General features: G+C 38.0%; 2 pseudogenes; both read left to right on the top strand.

Moving 5' to 3' along the window:
- Positions 1–1,191: 1,191 nt before the first annotated feature.
- Positions 1,192–12,601, top strand: LOC114628398 (annotated as a pseudogene).
- A 71-nt stretch (positions 12,602–12,672) lies between these two features.
- Positions 12,673–20,076, top strand: LOC114628302 (annotated as a pseudogene).
- The last annotated feature ends 4,072 nt before the right edge of the window (positions 20,077–24,148 follow it).

Below are 24,148 nucleotides of genomic sequence, written 5' to 3'. Positions count from 1 at the left end.
TGACAATGGGTGACTATGAGCAAAATACAATGATCTGTATGTATACAAAGCATAATAAAACACATTTTGTGCAGTAATAAAAAACAAGTTTCTTTCCTGTGATCCATGGAATTCGTCTGGTATGTTAGGTTTGATAATATATAAAATTGTGCTTATTTTACTCAAGCCTGTTATAAGACAAAATTGCTAATACACAAAGTATTAGCTATGTTCTTTTGTAACATCTCTTTAACTGCATTGCCCAAGACTGAAGTCACAAGACACACTAGAAAATCTACATGCTTATTGCATAATAATTACTCATGATGATTCTAAAATAAGGTGCATTTGTAAAGGTAGAAATCACATTTAGACATTCATTTCTGGCAGCTATAGGACAATAAGGTAGCCTAAATAAATCAGACATTTTTCAAGACCAAGCATTTCCAGGAGGTGGCAGTATAAGGCAGGCCTGAATTTAAGGAAACACGAAAATTGGAATCTTCATTACATAATACTTTTAATACAGGATCACGCCATTAACTAAAACCTGTATAAAAATAATACACACTGGTATGATGATATCATATAGGTAACAATAAGAACTTTTTCCAGGCCTGACCACATAGCACCTAAAGGAAATAATAAGATTAAATACACCTTGAACCTTTTGCTCTGAATTATTCCAAGAACTCAACAATGCATGCTTGCCAGTAAGGTGATTTAGATTTTCAAAGCCAAGCTCTAAGAATACCGTTACATGTGGGCAAACAGACTTGCAAAGACTCTTTGCGTATATTTGCTTTTACTGTCTAGCGTGATTTAAGTATTTTGTCCTATACACTTATATTTATAAATAATTTTCATTAGACACCTACTGTTATCCAGGTTGTGGAGATGAGGGCATTACGGTGGAGTGCAAGGTTGCTAGCTGTCAATATTTATGTAAAATACAAAATCATATTCAACATATTTTAAAATTGTCTTCATAAACTTATACCTCTACTCTTGATATCTTTGTCTTTGCTTGATATTTGACTTCTGAAAGTTATTTTTATTTAAGAATGTGTAATAGAGATGGTAAAGGATTCTTTTGCAGTGTTAAAGGAAAACTACCTCAAACCTCACCAGTGAAGACATTGCAAGTATCTATCTTTCTGTGGTTTATCTTTCTTTGACCTTGGCTATTTGCTTTCTGCTCTATTGGGGACAATGGCAGGTAAGAAAAAGGGTGATTGACACATGTGAAGAAGTAAATGCAAACTGCACACACTGGTATTTTTCTTTGTCAACACACAAAGTTGACTGTAAATTCAGTATTTCCAGTTAACACCATATGTTAGACAATTAGTTTTATCTACTGGATCAAAGTCTTTGTTTCTTTTTACCTCCTGTGGAAGCTAGTGAGCAGAATCACTGTATTGAGTAGGTCCTATATACAGAAAGATGAAACCATATTTCCTTCACTAACTTCATTTTTTTAAAAAAAGCTTGTACTGACCTATGTATGTATAATGGCCTACTATAATGACCTATATGTATGTACTATGTATGTAGATAATGACCTAGTTGACACTATCACCGAGACTAATGTTTCCCTAATTTCATGATGTGACACATATGTGAACCAGACGTAGATATACAGCACTTTAAAGTTGGGGGATTAAGCTATGTACACGCAGGCGTCACCCTGATAAACTGCAGATTCTAGCTGCCTCAGAAAAAGTTAAGGGGTCCAGCCTCTGTCTATAAAACATTTATGTCAGACAAAGTGTTGACCTAATTATCTTATGAGTTGTCTCACATACATGTCAAACTTGAAGTGATTATATCTTTTTTTAAAAATCCACTACCTCAGCCCACATATTTTATCTTGCCAAGTATCCAATAAAGACTTGGAAGCATTTTCCAAATTTGTCCTTTTTCATTTCTCCTAGTTAATTATTTAATTTTGCCAATGTTATCTACCAAACCATTCTCTCGATTCCCTTTCCTCCATACATCTCACCCCAGGATTAACCCTTACCTTTGCTATAATAGCTTCTTAACTGATTGTCTTGCCTCACTTTGTCCTCCTACAAAAATCCACTTTTTATATAGCTTAAATACAAAATGCAAACATTACCTTATTATGCTACTTTAACTGCATCAGTGGCTACCCATACTCTAAAGCTGTGTCTCTATAACATTGTTCTTGGCCTCTAACACAAGAAAGCAAAACTTCTTCACAAAAATCCTCTAAAAATAAAATATTCAGGATGGTCATAAGGACTAGAAGTTTGAAACTCCTTTGAAGCCTTATGCTTTAAAATTGTCCACTGTGAGTTTTGAAGCCTGAATAATATGTGCTTATTTTAATATATAAATTGTCTTAAATTATATACACCATGAAGTTCAAATTGTCAAAGATGCACTATGTTTGTTTTGCATCTTGGCACATTATGTCTCAGAAAATTGTAATGTGAATACACTAAGCTTCATAGTGGGGCCTTCAAGGTTTCATTATCTAGACTCTGCTTGTCTGTCTATTCATTCTTCCACTTTTTACTCCAGTAACACTGACCCAAGCATAATTCCATACAATTTCTGTTATTTTTGAACTCTGCCAAGAATCTGTCCAACTACTCCTTTCCTATCCTTTATGTTGAGTGACCTGACTGACTCTAACTCTTCTTTAAGATCTAGTACACATATCTCATGTGTTCAGATCCTTGGTACTACTCCTTTACCATATCTCAAGTGGGTTAAGTGTTTCTTTCCAATATTCATACAAAAGTATGGTCTTAAGTATATTGTTCTTAATGCTTAACATTGACATTTCTCTTTTAGCTTTTACTTTCTTTAGCAAATATATGATCTCCTTAAAAAAACATCAGCACAGAGGAAAACTTCCTGAAGAAAACACCATGGCTCAGGCTCTAAGATCAACTATGGACAAATGGGACCTCATATAATTGAAAAGCTTCTATAAGGCAAAGGACACTGTCAATAGGACAAAAGAGCAACCTACGGATTGGGAAAAGATCTTTACCAATCCTACATCTGATAGAGGGCTAATATCCAATAGATACATAGAATTCAAGAAGTGAGAATCCAGACTGTGGGACTGCATAAGGGTATCCTGGGTCATGGTTGAGCAGGTACTTAGAACCCCGAGATTCTCTGTGGAATTCCTCATGAGAACCGGCAGGAGTTCGGTCCCTCCCATCACCTAAGATCCTGAAAAACAGTCACAGATCTCCATAGAGTCACCCAGGCGATAGGCCTCAGGCCTTAGAGATTTACATACTAATGAAGGCCAGAGGGCAGAGCAAATTAAACATTCCTCCCCCAGATCCTCCCCTAATCCTCCCCCTTTCTCCCTCCCTATATAACTCGGGACGGCCCTGAGTTTTTGGGGGATACACCTAGATCCATCTATTATCCGTCATGTCAATAAACCTTTTTGGAACCAAGGACTTCCTCGTGTTACTGGGGCCTGCCGCCGCCAAGGCACTCAGGCTGCTGGAACCGTAGGATCTCCCTCCCTGATGTGGGGACCCGCCACGGCGTCGGGCTTGCGCCGCTGTGGCGGCCTTTTTTAAATTTTCACCACACCAGACAACCAAATAACCTTATTAAAAATGCGGTACAGAGCTAAACAAAGAATTCTCAACTGAGGAATCTCAAATAGTGGAGAAGCACCTAATGAAATGTTTAACATCCTTAGTCATCAGGGAAGTGCAAATCAAAACAACCCTGAGATTCCACCTCAAAGCAGTCAGAATGGCTAAGATCAAAACCTCGGATGACAGCAGATGCTGGCAAGGATATGGAAAAAGAGGAACACTCCTCCATTGTTGGTGGGATTGTAAACTGATACAACCATTGTGGAAATCAGTCGGGAGGTTCTTCAGAAACTTAGAAATAGTTCTACCTGAGGCCTCAGCTATACCACTCCTGGGAACTCTCAGCTATACCACTCCTGGGAATATACCCAAAAGATGCTCCAACATGTAACAAGGACACATGCTCCACTATGTTCATAGCAGCCTTATTTATAATAGCCAGAAGCTGGAAACAACCCAGATGTCCCTCAACAGAGGAATGGATACAGAAAATGTGGTACATTTATACTATAGAGTATTACTCAGCCACTAAATCAATGACTTCATAAAATTCTCAGACAAATGGATGAAATTAGAAAATATCATCCTAAGTGAGGTAACCCAGTCACAGAAGAACACACATTGCATGTACTCTCTGAAAAGTAGATATTAGGAAAAAAGCTTGGAATACCCATGATATAACTTACAGACCATATGAAGCTCAAGAAGAAAGAAGACCAAGGAGTAGATGCTTCAGTTCTACATAGAAAGGGAAGAAAATAATTGAGGGGAGTAGAGGGTGGGAGGGACTTGGGAAGAGGAAAGGAAGGGTAGAGGGAAAAAAAGGAGGGCCAGTATCACGTGTGGGAAGAGACAGGGAGATGTACAGAGGGTCAGGAAATTGAACATAGGTGTGTAGCAATAGGGGATGGGGAACGTGGGTAGTCAACAGAATGTCCCAGAGGCCAGGAAAGCAAAAGGTTTCCAGGACTCAAAGGGGATGACATTAGCTGAAATACCCAACAAAGGGGAGAGAGAACATATAGAGACCATATCCAGAGGTTAGACCGGGTTTCTGGTTGTGGGATGGGGGCCACATATCTGTCTCAAAAATATTAACCTAGAATTGCTCTTATCTAAAGGAAATACAGGGACAAAGAGTGGAACACAGACTGAAGGAAAGGCCATCCAGAGACTACCTCACCTGGGGATCCATCCTATATGCAGCCACCAAACACAGTCACTATTGCTGATGCTAAGAAGTGCTTGCTGACAGGAGCCTGATATGGATGTCTTCTGAGAGGCTCTGCCAGAGCCTTACCAATACAGATGCAGATGCTTGCAGCCAACCACAGGACTGAGCACAGGGACCCCAAAGGAGGAGTTAGGGGAAGGACTGAAAGAGCTGAAGGAGTTTGCAACCCCATAGGAACAACAACAATATCAACCAACTGGACATCCAGAGCTCCCAGGGACTAAACCACCAACCAAAGAGTACACATGGAGGGACCCATTTGTCCAGCTACATATGAAGCAGAGGATGGTCTTATCTGGCATCATTAGGAGAAGTCCTTGGTCTTGTGAAGGCTTAAGGCACCAGTGTAGAGGAATGCTAGAGTGGGGAGGTAGGAGCTAGTGGGTGGGTCGGGGAGCACCCTCATAGACGCAGGGGGAGGAGTGGGGTTTGGAGGGGAAACCAGGAAGGGGAATAACATTTGAAATGTAAATAAATAAAATAGCCAATAATTTTTTTAAAAAAATAGCTGCTGTGCAGATAAACATATCAGTTTTCATTTTGAATGTTAAAATTGTAACCAACTTTAACACACTTATTTTAAAGCTATCTGCTTAGCAAATTTCTTGTACTGATATCATCAATTTATAATCAGATTGGCTTTAGAAACCAGTTGGATCTCTTTGATCTATTCAAATTGATTCCACACTTTACTTTTTTTTGAGCAAAGCTTCTTGATTCACTTCCTATGGCTCACACATAATTCCCTTTGGTTATACACTCATTTTAAAAACAGCAACAACAACTGCACTGAATTAGAACTGATAGAATAAACCTATATTGAAGGGTGAGTTTACTAAAGTGGCTTATAAGCTCTGGTCTGGCTACTCGAAAAATGGTTGTCTCTCAAAGTAAGGCGAAGGATCCAGGTGTTGTTTAGTCCACAAGGCAGAACGTCTACTTTATCTTTCAGTCTACTCTGGAATCTTGAAGAAGTAGATTCTTCAATGCCTCAGCAACAAGACAGATGAAACTGCTGATGAGAGTGAGGGCAAGCAGGAAAATAGCAACAACTTTTTCCCCCATATCTGTTCATGTGGGCTGACATCAGAAGGTGTGGTCCAGTTTAATGTTGTGTGGGAACCTCAAATGAGTCAGTCAAGAAAATCCCAGTCAAAGGTATGGTCAGCTTCTTGAGTGTTAGTTGCTTTTAGATGTAGTCAAGTTGACATCCAAGATTCGCCATCACAGCCATTTATTTTGTGATCTTTAAATAACTAGAAAAATAAACGTGTTCTATCATGAGAAGAACAAAGATGACCTGTGACACTGAACAGTGGATAAATGTGCTCCCCACCAAGCCTAATGATCTGAGTTCAATAAGTTTCTCTCTCTCTCTCTCTCTCTCTCTCTCTCTCTCTCTCTCTCTCTGTGTGTGTGTGTGTGTGTGTGTGTGTGTGTGTGTGTGTGCTATGAGTAGTGATCAGAGGATAACTAACTTTGGGGAGCCAGTTTTCTTAGTTTGCAGGCAAATGGATGGAACTAGAAAACATCATCCTGAGTGATTTTCAACATAGCTTTATGTAGAATAATTAAATTAAACACATCCCTGTTCAGCTTAAAATGAATGAGACTCAAACTGTAATATTTAGTTATTAGACTGTGTACAATTACTGGGGGGTTACCCCTAATGTAAATCTCTAACACTAGTCTGGCTACTACCCCAGATGTGCTCCCCAAATATTTGCCATTTAAAATTCTCTGGGTTTTTTTCTGTTCCAGCAGGCTGGCATCCTGGGGAAACATTTCACTCTGGCTTGAGCTGCTGGTCCACCCAAACTAGTGGACCTACTCCATGTTCCTTCTCCTCTCTCCCCTCTATTCTTCTCTTCGTGAACCCTACCTACAACTCTCAGCCTTGTAACTGAAACTCTACCTCTCTCTATCCACTCCCTAGAAGTAATTAACTGTTGCCAGTTTTATTTAACCAAATAGTTGTAAATTGGAGAGCAATGTTTACACAAAGAAGTCTGTTATATATGAGGATCAGCTCATCTGGGAGCAACCAGATCTTGGGGTACAGAATTTAGCATTTAAATACAAACAGCACCAGACTAGTCTACCCCCTACAGCTGTAATAGTTTGCATTCCCAACAGCAATGGAGGACTGTTCCCTTGCTCTACATGTTCTCCAGCATGAGCTGTCAGTTGAATTTTTGGTCTTTGCCATTCTGACAGGTATAAGATGGAATCTTAGGGTCAATTTGATTTGCATTTCCCTGGTGGCTAATGATGTTGAACATTTCTTTAAGCATTTCTCTGCCATTTGAAATTCCTATATTGAGAATTATCTGTTTAGATCTGTACCTCATTTTTAATTGGACTTGGTGGGTTGTTAACTAGTTTCTTTTTTGCATATTAGTCCTCTGTTAGATGTGGAGTTAGTAAATACTTTACCATTCTGAGGGCAGCCACTATGTCTGATTTATCATGTCCTTATCTTTACAGCTTTTTAGTTTCATGAGGTCCTATTATAATATCTTATAGATCTTAGTGTCTGCATTATCAGTGATCACTTCAGAAAGTCATTTCCTGTGCCAATGTGTTCAAGGCTATTTGCTACTTCCTCTTCTATTAAGTTCAGTGTATCTAGTTTTATGTTGAGGTCTTTGATCTACTTCAACTTGACTTTTGTGCACGGTGATAGATATGAATGTTTGCATTCTTCTACATGTTGACGTTTAGTTTGGCCAGCACCATTTGTTGAAGATGCTATCTATTTTCCAGTGTTTATTTCTGGTTTCTTTATCAAAAATCAAGTGTCCATAGTTATGAGGATCTACATCTTGGCTTTAAATTCAATTCCAGTGATTAATGTGTCTATTTTTATGCTGATAACATGTGTTTATTTTTATCACTATTACTATATCTCTGTAGCACAACTTGAAATCAAGGATGGTGCTACTTTAGCAGTTCTTTTACGGTTAACATTGTTTTAACTATCCTGGCTTTTGTTTTTCCATATGAAGTTTAGAATTGTCTTTTCAAGATCTTTAAAGATTTCTGTTAGAATTTTGAAGGGGTTTGCATTGAATCTATGTATTGCTTTTGGTAGAATAGCATTTTTTACTATATTGATCCTACTGATCCAAGAGCATGGGAGATCTTTCCACCTTCTGATATCTTCCTCAATTTGTTTCATCAAAGACTTAATGTTATTTTTAAATTTTATTTATTTTTATTCTTTAATCCTTTTTTACAGTCCAGACTTCATTCCCCTCCCGGTCTGCCTCCCGCAACCAGACCACTCCCCATCCCATACCTCTTCTCCTTGCACCCAACCATCTCCATGAAGATGTCCCTATACCCCCACTCCCATCTCAACAGAACTCCCCACTCCTTGAGCCCTCAAGTCTCTCTGGGGATAGATGTGTTTTCTCTCACTGAGGCCAGACCAGGCAGTATATGTCAGAGGCCTCATATCACCTCGTGTATGCTGTCTGGTTGGTAGTTCAGTGTCTGAGAGATGTGAGGGGTCCAGGTCAGTTGAGACTGCTGGTCTTCCCATGGGCCTGCCCTCCTCCTCAGCTTCTTCCAGCTTTTTCCTAATTCAACCACAGGGGTCACCAGCTTCTTTCTGTCCATTGGTTGAGTATAAGTATCTGCATCTGACTCTTTCAGCTGCTCGTTGTACCTCTCAGAGGGCAGCCATGCTAGGCTTCTGTCTACAAGCACACCACAGCATCAGTAACAGTGCCAGGGCCCCGGGTCTCCCCTTGAACTGGATCCCAATTTGGGCCTGTCTGTGGACCTTCTTTTCCTCCGGTTCTTCTCCATTTTTGTCCCTGCAATTCCTTCAAACAGGCACAATTCTGTGTCAGAGCTTTTGACTATGGGATGGCAATCCTATCCCTCCAATTCATGCCCTGTCCCTCTGTTGGGAGCCGACTCCTAGCCGAAAGCGGCTATCATCTTTGCAGCCATCTCAGGCCATATACCCTGACAAAAGACTTGTTTTCAACAGCCCTCGACAACTGAGCACACTCTGACAAACATCTTGTTTTTCTCACATATCTTGTTTTGCTGTTTAGTGCGGCCAGCTGCAAGGTGCACGTGGTCTCCTCACTGCTAGCTAGGTGCACGTGATATCCACGCTGCAAGGCACATGACGTAGTGCCTTCAGCTGTGCTTGTCCATGAGGGCAAGGGATGTGGTAAAGGGTATAAACACCCAGAATTTCCTTCCAATAGAGAGACTTGATGAGACTTGATCAGACTCCCTGTCTTGTCTCCATTCTTCGCGTCTCCGTCCCCACTCTCTCTCTCTTGCTAGGCCCTGACCTGCGGACCGGAGCAGCAGAACCGGAGGCTACATCCCTCCACTGGAGGTGGACTCTACAAGTTACCCCTCCCCACTGTAGAGCACTTCATCCAAGGTCCCTCCCTTTGAGTCCTGAGAGTCTCTTACCTCCCAGGTCTCTAGTATATTCTACTGGGTTCCTCCCCCCCACACACACACACACTTTATCATACAAATCTTTCACTTAACTTGGTTAGAGTTATCCCAAGATATTTGGGGCTATCGAGAAAGGTTTGTTTCCCTGGTATCTTTATCAGCTCATTTGTCATTTATATATAGGAAGGCTACTGATATTTTTGAATTGCTCTTGTATCCAACCACTTTGTTAAAAGTGTTTATCAGCTGTAGGAGTTTTATCAGCTGGTGAAATTTTTAGGATCTTTTATGTATAGTATTATATCACCTGCAACTATTGATACTTTGATTTCTTCCTTCCAATTTGTAACCCTTTAATCTTCTTACTGCTCTAGCTAATACTTCAAGCAATATATTGAATAGATATGGAGAGAGTGGACATCTTTGTCTTGTTCCCAATTTTAGTGGAATTGCTATGAGTTTCTCCCCATTTAATTTTAGGTTGGCTATCGGCTTGCAATATATTGCCTTTATTATGTTTAGGTATATGCCTTGTATCCCTGATCTCTTCAGAATGTTTAATATGAAGGGGCACTGAATTTTGTCAAAGGCTTTTTCAGCATCTAATAAGATGATTATGTGATTTTTTTTCGTTCAGGTTGTTTATTTGGTGGATTATGTTAATGGATTTTTGTATATTGAACCACCCCTGAATACTTGGAATTATCATTGTGAATGGTGTTTTTGATGTGATTTTGGATTTGGTTTGTTAGAATTGTATTGACTATTTTTTGCAGCTATGTTCATAAGTGAAATTGTTCTGTTATGTTCATTCTTTTTTAGGTCATTCTGTGATTTGATTATCAGAGTAACTGGGACTCATGTAATTATCTTTCTTTGTTAGGTCATTATGTGATTTGAGTATCAGAGTAAGTGTGGCCTCATAAAATAAATTGAGCAATGTTTCTTGTGTTTTTATTTTGTGAAACAATTTTAGAGTGTTGCCATTAACTCCTTTTTGGAAATGTGGTAGAATTTTACACACAAAATAAATCCTAACTCTGGACTATTTTTGGTTGGTAGACTTTTAATGACTACTTATATTTCACTAGGGATTATAGATCTAATTATTTTCTTTATCCGATCTTGATTTAACTTTGTTGAGTAGTACTTATCTAGAAAATTGTCCATTTTTTTTAGATTTTTCCAATTTTATGGAGTACATATTTTTAAAGTATGTCTTTAATGGTTCTTTGGATTTCCTCCATGTCTGTTGTTATGTCTTCCGTTTGGTTCCTGACTTTGTTCATTTGGCTCTTGGTCTTTTAGTTCATTTGGATGAGGGTATATCTGTCTTGTTGATTTTCTCAAAGAACTCATTCTTTGTTTAATTAATTCTTTGTATTGTTCTTCTTGTTTCCTTTTTCTTATTTTAGCCCTCTCTTATTATTTCTTGCCATGTATTTCTTTTGTGTTTGCTTAATTCTTCTTGTTCTAGGTATGCTGTTCAGTTGCAAGCATGAGATTTCTCCATTTGTTTTTTTTTTTTTCATATAGTCACATACTCCTGTTAGTGCCACTTTCATTGTGTCCCTTAAGTTTGGGTATGCTGTGAAATCGTTTCATTGAATCCTAGATAGTCTTTAATTTCATTCTTTATTTATGTCTTGACCTGTGTTTCATCTGGTAGAAAATGTTCAGTTTCCATGAGTTTGTAAGGTCTCCTATTTCTGTTGTTATTGGTATTCATCTTTAATCCATGATAATCTGATAGGATGTAGGGGTTTATTTCAATTTTCTTTTACCTGTTGAAACTTGTTTTGCATAAGGTATGTGCTCTATTTTGTAGAAAGTTCCATGATGTACAGAAAAGAAAGTTTGTGTTTTTGTGTGTTTGGGTGAAATGTTCTGTAAATATCTGTTAGGTCCACTTTGTTTACATGGTATGTTAGGTCTAGTATTTCTCTTTAGTTTTTGTCTGGATGATTGCCCACTGGTGTTTATGGGGTATTGATGACTCTCACTATCAATGTGTGTCGGTCAATATGTGATTTAAACTGTTGTAGTGTTTCCTTTACAAACTTAGGTGTAATTGTGTTTGGAACATAGATGTTAAAAATTGCAATATCATCTTGTTGCATTTTCCTTTGATGAGTATGTCATGTTCTTCCTCATCTCTTTTGATTAGTTTTGGTTTGAAGTCTATTTTGTTAGGTACTAAAATAGCTACACCAGATGCTGGAGCCACTGGTTGCCAATCTTAGACTATGCCACTGTATACCAGACTCTGCCCACTGTACACTAGCAGTCCCCAAAATTTCAAAGTCCAAGATGGCAGCCATCATGAAGCAGTTCACTGTGAATCTTCTTAAGGAAGAATAAATTTATAGTTTCTCCTGAATTAGATTTACAGTTGCTGAGGTAAATGCTGTTGGCATGGCTTGCATCATTGGCATCTTAATGAAGGGTTTGACAGATGAGCTTGACCTCGTTGATATGATGGAAGACAAACTGAAGGGAGAGATGATCAATCTCCAACATGTCAGCCTTTTCATTAGAATACCAAAAAATATCTCTGTCAGAGACTATAGTGTGACTGCAAACTCCAAGCTGATCATATCACAGCAGGGGCTATCAGTAAGAAGGAGAGAACTGACTCAATTTGGTCAGCAAAATGGTATCATCATCAAGTTCATAATTCCCAATGTTATAAAGTACACTAGAAACTGCAAGCTGCTGATTTTTTCAAGCCCAGTGGATATGTTGACCTACATGGCTTGGTAAAGAATTTGGCTTTCCAAAAAAAAAAAAAAAAACAAACTGAGTTAATAGAAGTGGTTTAATTCTGGATTCAGCTTGGTTACATTATCTGGTGGGAGAAAGGCTTGGGAAATTCAACCACTAGGCTGTCATGGATGGGTCCTAAGGGAGCATAGAGACTTGATTGTGATTAGGTGGGTAGCATTAATGTTGCCAGCAGCTCCCTGAAGAATCTGATCCTAAAACTGAGCACTGATACAGACAAGGAGTAGTGGAAGGAGGTTCATAAGCAGGTGATTGACAGTGCCTATGATATAATCAACTGAAATGTTATACATCCTGTGCCATTTACCTCTCTGTGACAGATTTGGAGGAAAGCATAATGAACCTTGAGCAGGCACATCCCATTTCCACCATGATTAAGGATCCCTATGGAATCAATGATGATGTCTTCCTCAGTGTCCCTTGTCTCTTGGGACAAACTGGAATCTCAGGTATTGTGAAGGGACTCTTGATTCTTAAAGAGGAAGCCCACTTGAATTACTTTTCTGTCTGGTTAATTTCAGCTAATTTGAAGTCCTCTAGATTCAGCCACTGTTATGGGTAGTAAGATTGTTAAAGACAGAATAAGGTATCACTGTGTACACATACGATTTCTTAAACTGTTCACCCATTGACATGCTTAGACTGTTTTCATATCTTGACTACTATGAATTATCATGCAATGAACATGGAAGTTCAGTTACCACATTGAGGTAACAGCTTTTCTTTGCAGTACCTGCCCAGAATAACACTTGCTGGATGTAATAGTATTTCTAGTACTGAGTTTTTAAGAACCACATTTTCCCCCATAATTGTTGTATTAATTTGCAACATCACCAATACTGAATATTTATTTATTATACATTGTCAGTAATAATCTTTCATCTTTTAATCATAGTCATTTCAACAGATGTGAGTGAGTATCTTATTATGGCTTCATTTGCATTTTGTAGAGTTCCTCTTTATATGCCTTTATCATTTGTATGTCTGCTTAGGAACAATGTCTATTCAGGTTTTTCATCCCTATTTAACAGATTTGGACATCTTGTTTTGTTCTTTTTGTTACTGAGTTTTAAAACTTCCTTATATATTTTGAATACTAACAACTTGCTGAATATATAATTTTAAAATACTTTATTCTCTTTTACCTTCTTGTTTCCTTGCTATTCTGTGAAAAATTCTTTTTGATTTGATATAATTTAGCTTATCTATTTTTGCTTTTATTACCTGTGCTTTTAGTGTTATACCCAATAAATCATTGTTAATACCAATTTCTATATTACCTTATTTCTTCAAGGTCTTATATATTAAAGCCTTTAATTGATTTTTGTAACTTTTTGAAAATTATATAAAAAATGTTCTATTTTATTTGTTTTTGCATTTCCCCGTGACTTACAATATGAAACTATCTTTTAGTCATTTTATATTTTAACACATTTTTCAAAGATCTGTTGAGCATAAATTAATGGGTTTATTTCTGAGTTTTTTATTCCATCCATTAGTCTGTGTCTCTTTTGTGCACTATAATCATATTTTATTATTTTGTCTTATATTACAGTTTGAAATCAGAAAGTGTGATACCAGCAACTTTATCTTTCTTTCTCAAAATTGCTTTTACTATTGTAAGTCGTTTGTTGCTCTATTTTTATTCTTGGGATTATTTTATTTTTGTTTTTCTGAAGAAATTCACTGGGCTTTTAGTTATGACTACATTAAATTTATTGATAGTTTTGGATAGTATATTAGTTATATTTCTTATTGCTATAACGAGATACATAACAAAAGGAAATTTATGAGAGAAAAGATTTTTATTACATTTTTCAGTTCAAGGAAAAACATTCTATCATGAAGGTGAAGGCATGGCAGAATATTTGGAAGACCAGAATCACAATGTATCAGTAGTCAGGAAGTAGAGAGCATGGCAGAATATTTGGAAAACCAGAATCACAATATATCAGTAGTCAGGAAGTACAGAGAAAGCAGGAACTGAGGTCAAGCTATAAAATTCAACATTCCCCATCAGTGCCCATTTACTCCAGTTAAGTACCACATCCTATAGGTTCCACAGACTTCCAACATGTGAATGAAGTGTTTGGACACACGAATGTAATGGAAAATTTACAATCAAAATAGATTGGACAGATAATATCTATTCTTGTGATCAATTTAAATGATATATCTTTGCATTTATGTTATTCCTCAATTTCTCTCAGACTTCATGTAATATGTCTATATGTACATCTTTATGTAGTAGTACTCTATACTAGAAATAACAAGTCAATACTTTGAATTTTGGTTGATCTCCTCTTATAATTTGAATATGGCTCTCTTTGGGATTGAATTAAATGAGTTTTAAAGTTCATGTTGAAAAATAACTATATAGAAATAATTGTAAATTATAATCTGACAGTAATGACAATAAATTCTACTCTGATCTCACAAAAGAATTAGAAAAATTTCAATCATAATGGCACTATGTTTACTGATAACATGCTTTCTGTCTACAGTAATGTATGTGTGAAACAGGCCCTTCTCTATAAAGCTTTTAATGAATTCACTTTATTTTTTAGCTCATCTTGGCTCTTTGCCTGTTTTATATTCATATTTTCATCTACATGAAACTAATGCTTAACCATTTTAGAAAAGGGACAATGAACATGCAACTTCACAGGAGAATTGTACCTAAAGTAATGGTGGAGATTTATGGCAATAATAAAGCTGTTCTGCTTTGTTGGGATTGAGAGAAAGCTAAAAATATTATTCTGCATTTGCTCATCATATTGATATTGACTTATCCTAATTTGTAATAAGTTTCTTAAACTGGCAATTTTACATTAAAATCTACTAAATGATATATTCTATACTTAAAATATATTGACTTAATGAATGCATATCAGTTTTTTTGTAACAAGATTGTGAAACATTTTGTATTTCTAAATTTAGTCAAGCCTGAGAATATGACTACAGTATACAACTTGTCTATTCAATCTAGGTTGCTTCAAATTCTGTTATTTTATGACCAAATGGTGTTGAGATTCAAGGAAGAATTAGTCTGCCTTTTGTAGAAAACATAAATAGCAAAAAGTACTGAATTTTCAAGTAAAATTCCCCCTTTTCTGTAATCAAGTATAAAACCTTTCTCATGCATGCTGTGATACTGTTAAAAATGTTTATGTGGACTTGTGCAAAGAACCGAATTAGCTACAGTCATATTTTCACATATTTGAATTAGAGACAATTGGGGCAAAGTCTTACTTAGCAGTTTTCTCCTGTTCACACGAACATCCATATACAAATATCAATTGGTTGGTTCTTATGGACAATAACTTCTCTAAAGCTAAGTGAGAATGAATCATTTCCTGCATTTTGGTATAAACATTTATAGGATGAAGTTTCATGATTCCATGAAATGTAAAAGAAACATTTTTCTGCCTTTACCTATTTAAATGTATTTCTTGACATTTGAAAGGACACTGAAAAGCTGTTAGATAAAATTGAAAGTGAAATCTTAAACCAACTTTTGTTAAGTTGGTTTGTTATATACTATCATGGGAAAGCTTAGAGACATAGATTCTTAATGTTGAAAATAGAGATGATGTATTTTGAGAATTTGAACTCACTGGTTTAATATTTGTGTTCTGCCAAGTGATCCATCAAGGAGACCCCAAACCTTCACTTTTCAAGATTACTTCTATTGCTGGGGCAAGAAATGGACAGGCCCAATTTTTCTTGGCTAGTGTAAGATTTTGTTAGCTCTTTCTACAGTAATGTAGTGAAGAAAAAGACACATTACTTATGATATTTTCAGGATATTTCATTGCTGGAGCTTATAATTCCTTACCACTAAATAACATCAGGCTAATGGAAACAATCTAAAACCTGGTAGAACTCATGGCAATATCTGTCTTGTACACTCTGCTAGAATCCAAAATAGCTTGTGAACCACAAAAGCTAAACAATACTTGAGACATCTGAGCCATTTGGAACCTTGCAGTCCTAGAAGAGATGCTGGTCAAAGGAAAGACAACGTTATTATATGTGGAGGATAAATACAAGCAATCTATTGTACCACATATGACCAAAGTTAAAAATTGTACAATGTATTTTTAAAAAATGCTGATACTGTGTAAGTGCTCATATAACTGTGATATATATATATATATATATATATATATATATATATATATATGCTAAATGCATATTTTATCTTTTTTTACTTCTTTTTTTCTTTTTTTATAATTTATTTATTTTTTAAATCATAATTTTTACTGATTCACATAGGGGTTATAAACACAGAAAGGCAGGACTTGGGGAAGGGGATGACACCGGAGCATGGGTGTTCAGGGGGAATACAGATATCTTTCAGAACAGGGTATCGGCTGGGAGAAGGTTGAAATACTCAAAATTTAAATCTTTGTTGTTGGAAATAAAACTAAAATTAAAAGAAATCATACCATCCTTTATGTCATTTATTTTAAAACAATATAATAAATAGTCTGAATTGTACATTTATCCATCCCATAAATTCCAAAGATTTTAAAAGGAAAGCTTTTATTTATAAGAGACACAAAATTTCTTCTGTAATAATTTTATGGTTCCTTTAATGTTTTTGAGACTGTGATCTGAAATTGTTTTTATTTTCCTTAATAATTAAGTTCTGTGACATTGCACTATACCTTGATAAAAGCATTGATTATAACAAACTTATTTAGTAATCATGCAGAAATAACTTATTTCATAACAAGTTGATTAAAACAATTCAAACTATTGATATATTATGATAATAGTTAATAGGCTTTTTAAAACATTAGAATCCATTGTGAAAATGTCTATGAACCTATAATAGTTTTGTGTCATAAGCAATAATTTTATGGAGGAAATACCACTGTTATTATGAAGTAAATATGTATGTAGTTGCCGTAAAAGCTGTGATCACCCTTCTTACTACTAATGGCATGTGATCAGTGTGCAACATAAAGCAAAAAATCAGATCAATGTATGTAAGAAGATATGCACACAAAAATGAAGATATTCGATGTAGGAGGTTTGCTACTTAATATTTTAATCTATTTCTGCTGCAAAAGTGAATGTTTTAGTCTAAGTAATTCTTAAAGAAAAAATATTTAGTTCATGGCTCCAGAGGCTGGGTATTCAAGATCAGGTAGCCACATCTGGTAGGGGCTTCATGTTAAATTATTTTTCCCACAAAATAATATTTTTGATTGTTTGAGAAATTCACACAATACACTCGATCTCACTTGCTTCGCATTCCTCCCAGATCTAACCTCCCACCCTTGTGTCCTATCCCCACCAAAAATACACTAAGTCCAATTTGAGTTGCCAATGTACTCATTAGAGCATGTTCAAACTCTCAATGGCTATCCCCTTAAAGAGAACACACACACACACACACACACACACACATACACACACACACACACACAAAAGAAGCCATCATCTTCAGCATCTCTATCACAATTTTTAAGGACTCTCTTCAATAGCTTCCTGTCTAGACTGTTTCATTTGGAGGATAGGGAGAGTTTGTTGCAGAAGCCTTGCAGAAAAGGAGATAACCAAGCACAAGTAGATGTGCATAGACTGAAACACACATACACACACACACACACACACACACACACACCATGAAACTGCCTAACTTTATAACATTATGCTATAACTTTATAACAATTGCTGTTGTAGTAAACCAGTACCACAGCAAGAAAACTTACAATGTTTAGAAGTAATTAAATAGTAAAAAACTATACTAATTCTATCATGAGGGTGCATCCTCATGACCCAAGCATCCTTCAACATCATCACATTGAGAATCCATTTTCATAAATGTTTGAAAGGACAAAACATATTCAAACCACAGTACCTTGTAACTGTATAAATTTTCTTTTTCTTTTTCATTTCTTTTTTTTAAAAGATGGTCCCATGCTAACTCTGCAGTGGTGCTTTCAGCAGTAAAAGTCCTAATGAAGTTTCTAGAATTGTTACCCAAGGACTCAGACTACTATAATATGCTGCTAAAGAAGTTAGCGCCTCTACTTGTCACTTTGCTGTCTGGGGAACCAGAAGTGCAGTATGTCGCCCTGAGGAACATCAACCTAATTGTCCAGAAAAGGCCTGAAATCTTGAAGCAGGAAATCAAGGTCTTCTTTGTGAAGTACAATGATCCGATCTATGTTTAACTAGAGAAGGTAGACATCATGATTCGTCTTGCATCCCAAGCCAACATTGCTCAGGTTCTGGCGGAGCTGAAGGAATATGCCACTGAAGTTGATGTGGACTTTGTTCGCAAAGCTGTGAGGGCCATTGGACAGTGTGCCATCAAAGTGGAGCAATCAGCAGAACGCTGTGTAAGCACACTGCTTGATCTAATCCAGATCAAAGTAAATTATGTGGTCCAAGAGGCAATTGTTGTCATCAGGGACATCTTCCGAAAATACCCCAAGTATGAAAGTATTATTGCCACGCTCTGTGAGAACTTGGACTCCCTGGATGAACCCGATGCCCGAGCAGCTATGATTTGGATTGTAGGAGAATATGTTGAAAGAATTGATAACGCAGATGAATTACTAGAGAGCTCCCTGGAGGGTTTTCATGATGAAAGCACCTAGGTGCAGCTCACACTGCTTACCGCCATCGTGAAGCTGTTTCTCAAGAAGCCATCAGAAACACAGGAGCTGGTCCAACAGGTCTTGAGCTTGGCCACACAGGATTCTGATAATCTTGACCTTCGAGATCGGGGTTATATTTATTGGTGCCTTCTTTCAACTGACCCTGTGACAGCCAAAGAAGTAGTGTTGTTTGAGAAGCCATTGATCTCTGAAGAGACAGACCTCATTGAGCCTACCCTCCTGGATGAGCTCATTTGCCACATTGGTTCTTTGGCTTCTGTGTACCATAAACTTCCAAATGCTTTTGTCAAGGGAGTCATGGGATTCATCGCAAACACTTGCCAATTCATCATGGGAGCACTGATGCAGGTGATAGTCCTGTTGGCACCACCACTGCAACCAACCTGGAACAGCCTCAGGTCATCCCCTCTCAAGGTGAGCTTCTGGGGGATCTTTTAAATCTTGACCTGGGTCCCCCAGTGAATGTCCCGCAAGTGTCCTCCATGCAGATGGGAGCAGTGGATCTTTTAGGAGGAGGACTGGATAGCCTGGTAGGACAATCCTTCATCCCGTCATCAGTGCCTGCAACCTTTGCTCCTTCACCTACTCCTGCTGTGGTCAGCAGTGGTCTGAATGACCTGTTTGAGCTTTCCACTGGGATAGGCATGGCACCTGGCGGATATGTGGCTCCTAAGGCGATCTGGCTGCCTGCGGTAAAGGCTAAAGGCTTGGAGACTTAGGGGACATTTACTTACCGACAAGGGCACATCTATATGGAAATAAACTTCACCAGCAAAGCTCTGTAGCATATGACAGACTTTGCCATCCAGTTTAATAAGAATAGCTTCAGTGTCATCCCGAGCACTCCCTTGGCCATACATACTCCACTGATGCCAAACCAGAGCATTGATGTCTCTCTGCCTCTCAACACCTTGGGCCCAGTCATGAAGATGGAACCTCTGAATAACTTGCAGGTGGCTGTTAAAAACAATATTGATGTCTTCTACTTCAGCTGCCTCATCCCACTCAATGTGCTTTTTGTAGAAGATGGCAAAATGGAACACCAGGTCTTCCTTGCAACGTGGAAGGTTATTCCTAATGAAAATGAACTCCAGTTTCAGATTAAGGAATATCATTTAAATGCTGACACAGTTTCCAGCAAGTTGCAAAACAACAATGTTTACACTATCGCCAAGAGAAACGTGGAAGGGCAGGACATGCTGTACCAGTCCCTGAAGCTCACTAATGGCATTTGGATTTTGGCAGAGCTGCGGATCCAGCCAGAAAACCCCAATTATACGCTGTCGCTGAAGTGTAGAGTCCCTGAAGTCTCTCAGTACATCTATCAGGTCTACGACAGCATTTTTAAAAACTAATAAATGGGTCCAGTCAGCCTGTAATCGGTGCAAGCCAAGAACTCTTAACTGGAAGACGTTGTACTGTTGTGTAGAGCCTGATCCCAAACCCTGTGGTACCTACCCGGTAGTGGCCAGTCATCTTGTGCTGACATTAGCATTTACTCCATTGGATAGGTTAGCTTCCCGTGACATCTCCTTCCACCATTCCCCACCTCTGCCCCTGCTGCTACTCTCTGTCTCCTTTGTTCCCTACAATTGGATTCCTTTTCCCTACCTGGACTGCCTGCTTGTACCTCAGAGGGAGAGGATGTACCTAGTCCTGCTGAGACTAGATGGTCCAAGGTAGAGCAGTACCCAAGGGGGTCTTCCCCTTCTCTGAAGAGAAGGGGAGGGGGTGGCGGGGGTAAGGATTTGTAAGGGCAGGACTGGGAGGAGAGTAAGGAGGAGGTGTAATCAGGATGTAAAGTGAATAAATAAATTATTGAAGAAAAAAGAGAGTTACCTTGGTCATGATGTTTTCACAACAATGAAACCTGATGACAACGGCAAGCTTAATTCCTCTCATGGCATGGGTCTCAAGTTGAACCAGTCATTGCTTGGCTACTCCCACAAGTTACCCACCACCATTACCCCAGCACATCTTGCCGACAGGCCAGTTTGTAAGTTGAAGATTTTGTGGCTAGGTTGGTGTCCCAGTCCCAGCACTGCAAGTCTTGTGTGGTTACAGAAGATGACAGGTTTAGGCTCCCTGTCCCCATTACTAGGAGTCTTTGCTAGTGATACTCTCATAGACTCCATGGAGTTTCCATTGCACTAGGTTTCCACCTCACCCCAGAAATGACCCCCAGTTTTAGTAGTTTCTCTCAGAATTTTCCACCTGTACCCATCTGATCTCTCCTGTTCATACTCTCACCTGCACCCAGTCCAGAAGTAGAAATCTGTTTTTCCTTCACAGGGATATCCATGCATTCTCCTCCTTGAGCCCTCCTTGTTGTGTAGTCTTTCCGAGTCTGTGGATTGTAGAATGGTTGTCCTTTACTTTACAGCTAATATCCGCTTATGAGTACATACCATGCTTGTCTTTCTAGGTCTGGGTTATCTCACTCAGGATGATTTTTTTTTTTTAGTTTCCTCTATTTACATGCATATATCATGATATTTTTAACAGCTGATTAACACTCCACTGTGTAAATATACTACATTTTCTGTATCCATTCTTCTGCTGAGGGATATCTAGATTGTTAACCAGTTTCTGGCTATTATAAATATGGCTTCTTTGAACATAGTTGAGCAAGTTTCCTTTTGGTAGGATGGAGCATCCTTTGAGCATAGGCCAAGAAGTGGTATAGCTGATTCTTGAAGGTAGTTGATCCCCAATTTTCTGAGAAACTTTCATATTGATTTCCAACATTGCTGTACAATTTGCACACTGACCAACAATGAAGGAGTGTTCCACTTGTTACACATCCTTGCCAGCATGAGGTATCACTTGTGTTTTTAACTTAGCCATTCTGACTGGTTTAAGATGGAATCTCAGAGTCATTTTGATTTGCATTCCCCCAATGGCTAAGGAGATTGTATATTTCTTTAAGTATGTCTTGGCCATTTGAGAATTCTCTGTTTAGATACACTACTTAGAGGGCCAGGAATCAGAGGTTGATAGCCTAGAGACCTAGGATGAAACCAAACATGTCTGGCAAAAACAGAAAAAAAAATCAGTAGAAGAACTGTAGAATCCAGAGGGGTCAAGGATATCACAAGACCATTGCCCATAGAATTAACTAACCAGGGTTCATATGGGCTCACAGAGACTGAATTGACAATCAGGGAGCCTATATGAGTCTGATCTAGGCACTCTACATATGTGTAGCTTCATGTTCTTGAGGGACTCCTAACAATGGGAGTGGGGCTGTTTCTTACTCTTGCCTGCTTTTGTGACGATTTTCCTCCTATTGAGTGTCCTTTTCCAGCATTAAGATGAGAGAAGGTGCCTAGTCTTACTGTAACTTGATATGCCATGTTTGGTTGATACCCCTGGGAGGCCTGCTCTTTTTTGAAGGGAAATGGTGGAATGGATCTGGGAAAAGAGGAGGTGGGTTGGTCAGGGGGAACTGGGAGGAAAAGAGGGAGTGGAAACAGTGTTTGGGATGTAATATATAAGAGAAGAATAAAAAAAAGCAACTCCTGTCAATAAAGCCACAATTTTAAACTATTGTAGCTGTTCCCCTCCTTCATGTTCTAATTTCACATCTCTTAATATGTATATATTAGTTCTTAAAATTTATCATAACCATCTTTAAATTGTTGATGACCACTCCCACACAACTCATTGAACATGGAAATGTCAAATTGTGCCTACATAGAACCTTCTCCCCTAAATTCTAGTGTCATTGGTACAGAAAGGTACTATGCAGGCTACCAAAAGAAAATATAAGAGTGTGTGTGTGTGGGGGGGTAGAAACACAGCCACAAACCATTCGAGCTAAAATGCTGTCCTGCCCGCAAAATATGCTAGAGCAATGGTGCCATAGAACTTGTGAGAGTAACCAACTAAGGTCTGGTTTGACATGAGGTTCACTCCATGAGATAGAATCCATACCTGACACAACTTCTATGACCAGGAACTAGAAATTAGATAGCCCAGAAGAATAGGGTATAACCAAATACTACTCATCTTTGAAATAAAAAGTAGTAACAAAATGACTTGTAATGATATTCTGCTACAGATCAGTGCCTTATCTTGCCATCATCAGAGAAGCTTCTTCTAGCAGCAAATGAGAACAAATACAGAGACCCACAGCCAGACATTACACAAGGACAAAGACCTTGGAATATTCAGCACTAACTGGGATTTCTCTATAAAATCCTTTACCTCAGATCTGAGGGAACCCCATGTAAGAAGAGGAAAGACTGTAAGAGCCAGAAAGGATGAAAGACACCAGGCAAACAAGTCCCTTTAAATCAACTGAGGAAAGCTCATAGGAACTCACAAAGACTGAAGCAGCAAGCACAGGGACTGCACAGACGTGCACCAAATGTGTGTGTACACACACACACACACACACACACACACACACACACACATATATATATATATATATGCTTTCAGTTTAGTGTTTTCATGGAACACCTGAGTGTGTGATTGTGTGAGTCTTTGACTCTTGTACCTTCTTTAGGACTCTTTTGTTGGTTTGCCTTGTCCAACTTTGATGTGATGGTTTTGTTTTATGCTGTTTTATTTTATTTTGTTATGTTTTGTTATCTCTTAGAATCCTTTTCTTTTCTAATGTTAGAGAGAAAGGGAGTGGATCTGGAGGTAAGTGGAGGAAGAACTGTGAGCATTAGAGGAATGGGAAATGTAATCAGAATATATTGCATGAGAAAAGAATCTATTTTAATACCCAATAATAAAAAAACAAAAAAGGAAAACAAACAAACAAACAAAACAAAACAGATAATGGATCTGGCTATTGCAGTCGAACATTTGAGACTTTTTAGCAGCAATATAACATTACCCATATTACAGGGATTCCTTATAATTGTCAAGGACAAGAAACTTCGGAATGAGCCGATGGAACTTTACAACAATATCTTCATAAAATAAAATTTAAAAAGATAGTGAGATATATCCATGTACACCACAAATTTATTTAAATCATGTTTTTATATCTTTTTTTAAAAAATTGGATGCCAAGGAACTTTCTGGTGAGTGTCTATGGCATTCTACAACTAAGCATACTTATGGATAGTTGAAAGGGAAAGATCCACTTACTGGCATATGGGATGATTCTGATCAGGTATTATATATGGGGAAGAGGGCATGTCACTGTTTTTTCTGCAGGATGCTGAAGGAGCATGATGGCTGCCAGAGTGAAGGGTGAGACATGGTGACGCCAGGACAAAGAATGATGCTGACCTGTGGGCTTGCTGAGTACCCTGACAATGGTGACTGGGAAGCTGTATTGGACATATGTTCCTAACCCACCATTGCTGACATATACCCCTGATGAGACAAGCTGCCTTGCCTCAAGTTTTTAGACCTTGTGGAACAGAGAATCAAAAAGAGAAATTATAATGACTCTTGTATTATTCTTAAATGTGACCAGTTATTCAGACTCAATTTTGGACTGG

Source organism: Grammomys surdaster, unplaced genomic scaffold, assembly GCF_004785775.1.
Source record: "Grammomys surdaster isolate TR1022 unplaced genomic scaffold, NIH_TR_1.0 61, whole genome shotgun sequence".
Lineage (NCBI taxonomy): Eukaryota > Metazoa > Chordata > Mammalia > Rodentia > Muridae > Grammomys > Grammomys surdaster.
The sequence above is the reverse complement of the archived record's forward strand: the minus strand, read 5'-3'. Positions and strand labels throughout refer to the sequence as shown.